The sequence below is a fragment of the Lolium perenne genome, chromosome 3 (assembly GCF_019359855.2).
Source record: "Lolium perenne isolate Kyuss_39 chromosome 3, Kyuss_2.0, whole genome shotgun sequence".
In the NCBI taxonomy this organism is placed as follows: Eukaryota; Viridiplantae; Streptophyta; class Magnoliopsida; order Poales; family Poaceae; genus Lolium; species Lolium perenne.
In genome coordinates this window covers 333,242,558-333,253,351 of record NC_067246.2, presented here as the reverse complement: position 1 = coordinate 333,253,351, position 10,794 = coordinate 333,242,558, and positions in this window count along the sequence as shown.

Below are 10,794 nucleotides of genomic sequence, written 5' to 3'. Positions count from 1 at the left end.
AATCTCATGAACGCGGTCATGTAAAGTTAGCCCGAGCCGCTTCATCCCACTATGCCACAAAGATGCAAAGTACTCAAACTAAAGACACCATAAGCATCAACGCCCACAAAACAATTGTGTTCTACTCGTGCAACCATCTATGCATAGACACGGCTCTGATACCACTGTAGGGATTCGTAGCATAGAAAACAAAAAAATTCCTACCGCGAGAACGCAATCCAAGCCAAGATGCAATCTAGAAGACGGTAGCAACGAGGGGATGAACGAGACTAACCCTTGAAGATTTCCAAAGCCTACAAGAGGAGGCTCTCGTTGCTGCGGTAGACGATATCACTTGCCGCTTTCAAAAGCGCGTAGAAGATCTTGACGGTGCCACAATGGGGCAGCACCTCCGTACTCGGTCACACGTTCGGTGTTGATGATGACGTCCTTCTCCCCGTTCCAGCGGGCAGCGAAAGTAGTAGATCCTCCTCGGAATCCCGGCAGCACGACGACGTGGTGGCGATGGTGGTGGAGAACTCCGGCAGGACTTCGCCTATGCGCTGCGGGAGTATTATGTGGAGGAGGAGAGGCTAGGGTTTGGGGAGAGGGAGTGGATAGGGAGCCGGCCATGGGCAGCCCTAGGTGGTGCGGCCAAGTGTGTCTGCCCCCTCCCTCTCCTCCTCATTATATAGGTGGAAATCCCCAAGAGTTGTAGTCCAAGTCTTCGAATAAGACCCCAACAACAAAACCTCCCATAGGTGGGAAACCTACTCAAGGAGGGAGTCCTACCCAAGGTGGGACTCCCACCTTTCCCTTAGGTGGGGTGGCCGGCCACCTTTAGGGTTTGGCCTGCCATGCAAGGTGGAGTCCCTCCGGGACTCCACTTTCCATGGTGATTTCTTCCGGGCTTTTCTAGAACCTTCTAGAACCTGCCATAAATGCACCGGATCATTTCCAAACTTGGAATATGACTTCCTATATATAAATCTTATTCTCCGGACCATTCCGGACCTCCTCGTGATGGCCTGGATCCCATCCGAGACTCCGAACAAAACTTCGAACTCCATTCCATATTCCATATCTACTTAAACGACATCAAACCTTAAGTGTGTCACCCTACGGTTCGCGAACTACGCAGACATGGTTGAGATTTCTCTCTGACCAATAACCAATAGCGGGATCTGGAGATCCATAATGGCTCCCACATATTCAACGATGACTTTAGTAATCGACTGAACCATTTACATATGATACCGATTCCCTTTGTCACGCGATATTTTACTTATCCGAGGTTTGATCATCGGTATCTCTATACCTTGTTCAACCTCGTCTCCTGACAAGTACTCTTTACTCGTACCGTGGTATGTGGTCTCTTATGAACCATTCATATGCTTGCAAGCTAATTTAGACGACATTCCACCGAGAGGGCCCAGAGTATATCTATCCGTCATCGGGATGGACAAATCCCACTGTTGATCCATATGCCTCAAATCATACTTTCCGGATACTTAATCCCACCTTTATAACCACCCATTTACGCAGTGGCGTTTGATGTAATCAAAGTACTCTTCCGGTATAAGTGATTTACATGATCTCATGGTCGAAAGGACTAGGTAACTATGTATTGAAAGCTTATAGCAAATAACTTAATGATGTGATCTTATGCTACGCTTAATTGGGTGTGTCCATTACATCATTCACATAATGACATAACCTTGTTTATTAATAACATCCAATGTTCATGATCACGAAACTATGATCATCTATTAATCAACAAGCTAGTTATACAAGAGACTTACTAGGGACTCCTTGTTGTTTACATAACACACATGTATGAATGTTTCGGTTAATACAATTATAGCATGGTATGTAAACATTATCATAAACACAAAGATATATTATAATAACCACTTCATTATTGCCTCTTGGGCATATCTCCAACACTGGGGACGCCATCAACTATTACACCTTTGTTGAATATCATGTAAGTTGCTATGCATGTTCGTCTTGTCTGAAGTAAGGGTGATTTATCATGATTAAATGGTTTGAGTATGCATATTGTTAGAGAAGAACTTTGGGCCGCCAACCAAAGCCATGTATCATGGTGGAAGTTTCAGTTTGGACATTAATCCTCAATCTCTTATGAGAATATTATATGTTGTTGAATGCTTATGCATTAAAGAGGAGTCCATTATATGTTTTCTATGTTGTCCCGGTACGGATGTCCTCAAGTTGAGATCTATCAAAAACGAGAAATCAAATGCGATCTATCTCCTTGGACCTTTGTACAGGCGACATAGAGGTACCCCTTTGTGACACTTGGTTGAAACATATGTAATGCAATGATAATCCATGGAAATCCAAGCTAATTAGGACAAGGTGCGAGCACTATTGGTATTCGATGCATGAGGCTTGCAACTTATAGGATGTCTTATGCATAACACATGTGAATTATTACTACCGTTGACAAAATTGTTTCTATGTTTTCAAAATAAAAGCTGTAGCACAAAAATAGTAATCCATGCTTCCCTCTGCGAAGGGCCTTTCTTTTACTTTATGTTGAGTCAGTTTACCTACTTCTTTCTACCTTAGAAGCAAACACTTGTGTCAACTGTGTGCATTGATTCCTACATACTTGCTTATTTGCATTCATCATATTACTTTGTGTTGACAATTATCCATGAGATATACATGTTGAAGTTGAAAGTAACTGCTGAAACTTATACCTTCCTTTGTATTACTTCAAAACCTTCTACTAAGAATTTATTTCTTTATGAGTTAACTCCTATGCAAGTTTTATTGATGCTTGTCTTGAAAGTACTATTCATGAAAAGTCTTTGCAATATGATTCAGTTGTTTAGTCATCGCCTTTACCATTTCTTCGAATCACTTCATTCATCTCATATGCTTTACAATAGTATTGATCAAGATTATGATAGCAGCATGTCACTTCAGAAATTATCCTTGTTATCGTTTACCTACTCGAGGGCGAGTAGGAACTAAGCTTGGGGATGCTTGATACGTCTCAAACGTATCTATAATTTATTATGTTCCATGCTAGTTTTATGATAATACTCACATGTTTTATATACACTTTATATCATTTTGATGCATTTTCCGGCACTAACCTATTAACAAGATGCTGAAGCGCCAGTTCATGTTTTCTGCTGTTTTTGGTTTCAGAAATCCTACACAGGAAATATTCTCGGAATTGGACGAAACAAAATCCCAGGGTCTCATTTTCCACGGAGCTTTCCAGAAGACCGAAGGAGATACGAAGTGGGGCCACGAGGTGGCGACACCACAAGGCGGCGCGGCCAAGGAGGGGCCCGCGCCGCCCTATGGTGTGGGCCCCTCGAGCGCCCCCTGACTCTGCCCTTCCATCTACTTATACTCTCCATCGCGAAAACCCTATTACCGAGAGCCACGATACGAGAAAAGTTCCAGAGACGCCGCCACCGCCAATCCCATCTCGGGGGATTCAGGAGATCGCCTCCGGCACCCTGCCGGAGAAGGGAATCATCACCCGGAGGACTCTACATCACCATGATCGCCTCCGGACTGATGTGTGAGTAGTTCATCCTTGGACTATGGGTCCATAACAGTAGCTAGATGGTTGTCTTCTCCTCTTGTGCTATCATGTTAGATCTTGTGAGCTGCCTATCATGATCAAGATCATCTATATTTGTAATGCTACATGTTGTGTTTGTTGGGATCCGATGAATATGGAATACTATGTCAAGTTGATTATCAATCTATCATATATGTGTTGTTTATGATCTTGCATGCTCTCCGTTGCTAGAAGAGGCTCTGGCCAAGTTGATACTTGTGACTCCAAGAGGGAATATTTATGCTCGATAGTGGGTTCATGCCTCCATTGAATGCAGGACATGTGTGAGAAAGTTCTAAGGTTGTGGATGTGCTGTTGCCACTAGGGATAAAACATCAATGCTTTGTCTAAGGATATTTGTGTTGATTACATTACACACCATACTTAATGCAATTGTCTGTTGTTTGCAACTTAATACTGGAAGGGGTGCGGATGCTAACCCGAAGGTGGACCTTTTAGGCATAGATGCATGCTGGATGGCGGTCTATGTTATTTGTCGTAATGCCCTAAGTAAATCTCATATTAGTCATCATGATAAGTATGTGCATTGTTATTCTCTCTCTATTTGTCAATTGCCCAACTGTAATTTGTTCACCCAACATGCTATTTCTTATTGGAGAGACACCACTAGTGAACTGTGGACCCCGGTCCATTCTTTTACATCTGAATACAATCTACTGCAATAATTGTTCTCTACTGTTCTTTGCAAACAAACATCATTCTCCACACCATACGTTTAATCCTTTGTTTACAGCAAGCTGGTGAGATTGACAACCTCACTGTTAAGTTGGGGCAAAGTATTTTGATTGTGTTGTGCAGGTTCCACGTTGGCACCGGAATCCCTGGTGTTGCGCCGCACTACACTCCTCCACCAACAACCTTCACGTGGCCTTCATCTCCTACTGGTTTGATAACCTTGGTTTCTTACTGATGGAAAACTTGCTGCTGTACGCATCACACCTTCCTCTTGGGGTTCCCAACGGACGTGTGCTTTACGCGTTATCAGGGCTCACCACGCTCGGGGACTGGCCCCCAAGTTGGACTCGCCACTCTCGGGGACTGGCCCCCAAGATGGACCCGCCATGCTCGGGGACTGGGTAACACAGCTGATCGCCAGCAAAGGGGAAGCAAAACTCACCGAGCAGCTGCCGCGAAATGTCCCGCACGAAGGCCTCAAAGCTGGTCTTCTCCTGCTGGATGCCGAGAATGTAGCCGCTGACGCCTCTTTCTCTGCGGCAAGCTCCTTGGCATGCTGCACCTTTAGCGCTGCGATCTCCTCCCGCAGCGTCGCAGCCGCCGCAAGCGCACTATCTCGGTCCTGTTGCACGGCCGTAAGCTTCGCCTGGTCTTCAGCGATTATGTCCTCCAGCTCCTGGCTCTTGTGCTCAAGAACCTTGGTCAAATCAGCGACCTCCACCCTCGCCTTCTTTGCCGTCGCCTCAGCCGTTGTCGCCCGGAAATCAGCCTCCTGGTAGATTCCTTGACGTACCCTTGACGCGCCTCGGGAAGTGCCTTCGCACGCGCCTCTGCTACAGAAGAAGGACGACCATGAGCATCGAAGACGCAACGCATCAAGAGGGTCGAGAAGATGAAACTCACTGCCGATGGCGATCAGTTGGAGGTTCTTCTTTGCAGCCTCTTCCACCTGCGCCATCAGTTGATTCACCTCCGCCTGCACATAATCGAGATTCAGCATAATTGGCACGGTCAAAAAAATCAGAAAGGCCCGACTCGCCCCTTCCGAACCAAGTCGACCCTCGGGGACTGGGGGGAACCGTACTCACCGTATGGACGCTGCCGAGCGCCGTGTGCAGCCCAGCGAATGACAAGGCCACGAGCGGCAACCGGTGAGGCTCGGGCGGGCCATCCCCGCGCACCACCATCGCCGCCGACGACGCTCCTTCCACCGGAGCGTCACGCTCGGTGGGTCGAGCAGGATCCCGCGCTGCCTTCGTCCGCCGCTCCTTCATCTTCGCCGGAGAAACGTTTCCTCCGGCGGCAACTCGCTCCTCTTCCGCTGAAGGAGGGACGACCTGATGTTCGTCCCCCGTGCCCCGGGCCTCCGCCGACCCAGCATCCGTCTTCGCGCCCCCGGTGCCGCTCGCACTCGCAGAGGCTACGTCTCCGGCGACTGGACCCACCGAGTCGGCGGTCGCGCCCGCGGTCCTACCCGCGGTGGCGGTCTGTCCACGCGCTGACGCCATGACCGCGGGGTCGGGCGCCGCCTTCTTTATCTCGGCGGCCTTCTTTGCCTCGGCCGCCCGCGTAGCTGCCGCCCCACTCGCAGGAGCGGGCTTCTTCAGAACCTTTGTCTTGGCCCTGCAAGGTCTCACTGTGAGCGTTTCGGCGACTCGACAAGTAATAAGGAAAACAGAACTACGATACTTACTTCACCGTCGGAAGCGTCTTCACGCCGGTGCCGACCCGCGCTCCCGCGGCGAGCGCGACCTGGAGGGGCCGCCGAAGCTCGGTTGCGCCCTCCAGGATGGTCGGACGCAACCGCTTGGCGCGGGGCACTTCGGTCTCTCGGGTGGGCCCCTTTCCCTCTGGAGGCGAGGTCGTTTCTTCTCCTTCGTCATCCTCCGGGGCACCATCCTCCGGCGGGCTTTGCGACGAAGAAGCCGCTCCTCTCTTCGAGCCACGAGGCAGTCGGACGAAGTCCCTCGCCTCCGAGTCCGATTCGGTGCGCTCCCCGTCGTCATCGGCGTCATCCTCCTCGGCCTCCTCTCAGCTTCGATCATCTCCGGAGGCTCCTTCCCCGCGAGCGGGGGAAGATGGTTGGCGATCTCCCGCCAATTCTGCCCTCCAAACAAGAGAGCACGTCAGAAACCTGCCGCCCCCAGCCACTCGACTAAGAAATTACGAAAAGGATGGATTAATACCTGAGGCGCCGGCCTATCCTCGGAGGATGGCTGCAGCCCATCATCGAGAGAGGTGAAGGTGGCTGTGGTGACCTTGGCGAGTACCTTCCGACACTCGTCCTCGCTCCAGTCGACTGCCGTCGAGCGGGTGCAGTCGTTCTGCCCCCGGTACTCCCACATGTAGTGGACGCGGCTGCGTAAAGGGATCAGGCGACGGGCGAGCCAACAGTTGTACATGTTGGCGGCCGTCAGCCCGTCGTCCTTCAGCGCCTGGATCGCCAGTCGCATCTCCTTCACCACCTCCTCCTGGTCGCGCGACAGCGACCGAACGTTGAGGCGCCGAGGCACGCTCGGCTTGGACAAGTACTGGGGAATGGGAACTTCCCCGGGCCGAGTGTGCTCCAGGGCGTAGAACCAGAATCAGCGCTATTGCGATTGCGCCTTCTTGGGGAGCGCCATGTCGATGAAGCTCTCCCCGAACTTCACCTGATATGTGATCCCGCCGTTCGGGATAAGCGATTGGTCGCTTTTGCTGACCCAAGTCGCTCGCCCATGGAAGATCGACACCCACAATGGGAAATAGGGCGGGCAGCCCAGGTAGCACTCGCACAGCGCTACGAACAACGCGATCTGCTGGACGTTGTGCGGACCGAGGTCGGAGATCTTGATAATGTAGAAGGCGAGGAGCTGGTGCAGGAAGTCAGAGGTAGGGAGCGCGAACCTGTGGTCAAGGAAGCTCACGAAGATCACGAACTCCCACGACCTCGGGCGCGGCTCCACCTCGTTCACCGCCGGCACTCTCCACCTCTCGTGCCTGAACTTTGGTATGATTCCCGCAGAAATGTACGGGAGGAGGGATTCCTTGGTGACCTTGGATTTGCCCCATCCCTTGGCCGCCATTGAAGCGCTTGAGCTCGGATGCGGAGAAGAGAAGGAAGGAGTAAAGAAGAATGCGGGGGAGAAATGCAGCGGAGTGATGAACCCTAGTTCCTGGAGCGGCCCTTTATATTGTCGCACTCGCCTGAATTAAAGAATGAGATCCACCCTTAAAAGCCGTTCCGAAATCGCCGCCCCGAGATCAACGGCCGAGATCAGCACCGGATTAAGCTGGGTGGCTGTTAACTAGCCGTTAACGGTCACGTCAAGTCCAACGGTCAACTGCATGCCAACTGCTCGCACCTCGGTCAACGTGAAATCTAGCCGTTGGGTCCTCCACGTGTCTTTGTGATGGGTAGACGCCGACTGGCAAACGACGACTGGCCAACACCGACTGGCCAATCAACCTTTGGCGAATGAATACTGGGACTGAGCCTGAAGCTTCGTTTTCTAGGAGCCCGATGACGACTCGCATTGCTCCACCACCGCGCCTCTTCAAGGCTCACCTCGAATCGATGCTTCATCATCATCGCGCTCGGGGACTACTGATGGGGATATACCCTAAGGGGGTGTGTCACCAGTCCCACTCGCCATGGAGGTGAAGGCCCAAGAAGACTGCCAGTCGCCCGAGCGACTGGGTGGCTGGGCTTTGCGGCGACCAGGCCGCAAGCCTCGGGTAGGCCGACTGGATGAAGACTTGCGCGACTGGAGAAGGAGATTACTTGCAAGAAGGGTAGCGATCCCGGATTAGTAGAAACTGATATGGTTCGGAGTTATCCTCATGTAACCCTGGATCGGGGGTGCCTATATAAACTCCCGAGCTAAACCCTAGAAGACACATCATCTGAGATCCAATCTCTCCCTTGTAGCTCTTGGCGTAGCCGCCGACTGAGCACCCCCATTGTAATTCTCCACTGAGTAATAGATCTAGCAGGACGTAGGCCTTTTACTCTCCAGAGGGGCTGAACCTGGGTAAAATCTTGCGTCTTGTGCACCTCGTTCCGTAGATAGTTGTGTTCTCTTGCCCCCGCATCAACGAAGTGCTGCACCCCGTAGCACCTGCCGTGGTCATATCCACGACAATATCCATGATGATGAAGTAAATATTTGTAAAGTAAATACATATCTGAATTTTGCGGATCCACTGACGAAATCGCTTCCACAAGCAAAGCATGATTAGCATTAAGAGGCTATGAGTGTTAATTTTTTCCATATGTAAATTAGTTTATTTGTATTCTAGTGCAAGCGGGAGAATACTGGATTTGTGCCCTAGAGGCAAATAAGAAATATTTTTTTTTTGTTATATCTTTAATGTTCATAATAGGTTTTATGCCATGCTATAATTTAATTAAGCAGAAACATTAGTATATGTGTGGTATGTAAACAAAACCATGTCCCTAGCTATAAAACTTTTCCATTGATTAATAGATGATCAAGGTTTCTTGATCATGGACATTCATGTCAATTGATAATAGAGTCATGTCACTGGATGAATGATGTGATGGACACACACCCAAATACGTATTTGAATGTGATCCATCCACAAAGTTCAGCATTGCGATACGATGTAATTTATTTCTTAGACCATGAGATCATATATAATCGGTATCACTAGAGCCTGCCTTGGCTACATCAACCGTCACATCGTAACAGGGTGATCATAAAGGTGTCTATCAGGTATTCCGAAGGGGTACACTAAGGCGTATGCATCAAGATAGGGATTTATCCATCCGCATGACAGATAGGTACTTTGGGCCCACTTGGATATATTGCATCTACGAAGCTTGCAAGCATGTGACTAGGTCACAAAACTATAATATCACGGGAACGAGTAAATGTGTTTGTCGGTAACGAGATCGAACTAGGTATAGAGATACCGAAGATAAGGTCTCGGACAAACTAGGTATCATGGGATAAAGGGATTAGTGCTAGATTTTAAGGTTCAAATGACAAGCTTTATTCATGGAAAGCAAAGGGGCCATCACAGGTTTCCAGATCCCGCTGTTGGTCATTGATCCGAAGGGTGTCTCGATCATGTCTGCGCATTCTTGAACCGTAGACTTAAATAATATTTTTTACATTTAATTAATTGAACTAAATATTAAAAATGAATTTCGAATAAGGTTAAACCCTAATGGGACACCTTGTGGCATCACATTAGGGGCGCCACAAACCCCAAAGGTGAGAGGGGGCCGGCGGCCCAAGATGTGCTGCCCCCTCCAAACCCTAGAGGGGCAGCAGCCCAAGGGAGGCACATGTGGTGGAGGCTACGCCTTCCCCCACACATGTATAAAGGAGAGGAGAGCACCTCTCCTCATTCACCCCCCTTGGCGCATTTCATATCTCACTCACTCTCTCTCTCTCACGTGTGGTTCCCGAGTTTTGGAGCCTGCACACAGAGTTGAAGATCTTCATCATACACATGCCGTCATGCTGATGTATCCTTGGTCCGGATCATCTTATTTCGTTGCTTCGCTAGACCGGAGCCTGGGTTACATCATCTACACCGTACACATGTAGAGCTAAGGAGGTGTTGCCAGTTTTAGCACTTCGCCGCATGTACGTCTACTCGACCTTGAGGTCGGCATCGCATTACACCTTGATCAAAATGTTTCGTTTAGAATGTGACTCTTTCGGTCTTCAATAAGTATGAACACCGAAGCTCCTTCGTTACTTAACATCTGCATGTAATAGATCTTGGCTATATCGTTCTCGTTGGTAGGATTTTTTTTGTTTCTCGTGCGGAACCCTACAATGCCGCCTTTAATTTTATCTTGGTTATTATTGTTCCTATTTTCATACAACCTTAAACTATCTGGTTAGCAACCTATAGAATAGGTTATTTCTTTAGTAGGGTGCGAACCTAGCTGCATTGACATCGCAGTTGTGGGGTTGTGTAGTGTCCACTCTTCAAAACTTCCATTGGGTCGATATTTTCATAAATTCTTATTCATCTTAATAATGCAATAACCTTATGTTGGTGCATGCAACCAGTCATCAAACTTGGCGCCGGTGCCGGGAGTAAACGCTTTGTCATTTATCTTCCCAGTGATGGGCGTAGAGTGTATACGCTTAAGTTGAGCTCCAAGTGAAGAGTTTGTAGATGTGGAAGACGTGCTTTCCCCACGAGGGTAATATCTAACTATCGGGAAACTGTGTGTTAAGGGTTTATCTTCTTATCCTTCTCTTATGAGACCTACAAAACAAAGAAAAATGTTTTGTGCCCTCAACCTCACCAATTGGTTGTCAAGCACAAGTTGTGAGCAAAGATGTGAAAAGACAATAAATGCAAACAAGAAATAAATATGCAATGATATGGATGGTAATCCAAACGGTGCTAGAAAACAGTGGAACTAGTGGGATAGATCTCTCTACTTGCACAACTCCAAAAAACAACTTGATATGAAAATGATGGTAAATAAATATGCAAGGATGGTTATGAAAGTAGATGTATATTATGTACCC